Source organism: Mandrillus leucophaeus, unplaced genomic scaffold (genome assembly GCF_000951045.1).
Source record: "Mandrillus leucophaeus isolate KB7577 unplaced genomic scaffold, Mleu.le_1.0 Scaffold57, whole genome shotgun sequence".
NCBI classification, from domain to species: Eukaryota; Metazoa; Chordata; class Mammalia; order Primates; family Cercopithecidae; genus Mandrillus; species Mandrillus leucophaeus.
In genome coordinates, this window is record NW_012106141.1 from 6428536 (window position 1) to 6429999 (window position 1464).

Genomic DNA, 1464 nt, shown 5'->3' on the forward strand with positions numbered 1-1464 from the left:
GAAGACATAAGTCACTGACATTAGGAATGAAAGAGGAGCTATAACTACAGACCACATCAACATTAAAAGAAGAATAAGATAATACTTTGAATAACTCTATGCACACATTTGATAGCTTAGAAGAAATAGATCAAATCTACAAACTACTAAAATCCACCCAAGAAGAAACAAATAACCATAATAGTTCTATACTTACTAAAGAAATGTGAAATAATAATTTTAAACCTCTGAAAAGGTAAACTCCAGGCCCAGATGATTTCACCGGCAAATTCTCTATAACATTTAGAGAGGAAGTAACATCAATTCTACACAATCTCTTCCAGAAGATACAAGAAGATCAATTCTCTACTCATTTTATGAGACTTATATTACCCCGATACTAAATTAAAGACAATAAAAGAAGGAAAAAAAAACCCAAGTTCACTATCCCTCATTAACATAGATGCAAAAATCCTCAACAAAATATTAGTAAATAAAATTCAGCAATACAAAAAAAGAATAACACAATATCACCAAGGGGGGTTTACTAATTGATTTTCAAATATTAAACCAGGCTTGTCAACCCCTAAGTAAACCCCCCTTGGTGATACTGTGTTATTCTTTTTTTGTATTGCTGGATTTTATTTACAAGCCTGGTTTAATATTTGAAAATCAATTAATGTTATCTACCATATTAATAGACTAAAGATGATAAATCACATTATTATTTCAACTGATATTGAAAAGCATTCAATATCCATTGAAATGCAATAGCCATTTATGATAAAAATTCTCATCAAACTAGGAATAGAAGGGAACTTTCTTAACATCTACAAAATATCTGCAAAAAAACCATAAAGCTAACATGATGTTTAATGGTGAAATACTAAATTATTTCCCCCTAAGACTGGGAACAATGCAATGTCCACCTCATCACTCCTATCCAGTGTTGACTTTGTAGTTCTAGCCAGTACAATAAGGCAAAAAAAAAAAAAATGCATAAAGATCGGAAAGAAAGGAATAAAACTATCCCTATTCACAGCAACATGATTATCTATGTAGAAAATTCCAAGGCATCTACAAAAAGTACCTAGATTTAGTAAGTTTAGCCAGGTTGCAAGATGCAAGGTCAACATACAAAAGTCAATCATATTTCTATATATCAACAACCAACAATTAGAAACTTAAATTAAAAAAATAGTTCCCTCCAGAGCATGTACAGCATCAGTATACTGAAAACCACAAAAAGCTAATGAAAGAAATCAAATAAGACCTAAATAAATAGACGGATACACTGAATTTAGTGATTGTAAGACAATATGGTTGAGATGTGAGTGTCAATCATCCCCACAGTGATGTATAAATTCAACACAATTCTCATCAAAATCCCAGCAGGATTTTTTGTTTTTAAAAAAATAAAAGCATATGGAAAGGCAAAAGAACTAGAATAGACAAAACAATTTTGAAAAATCACGGAAAATTTAG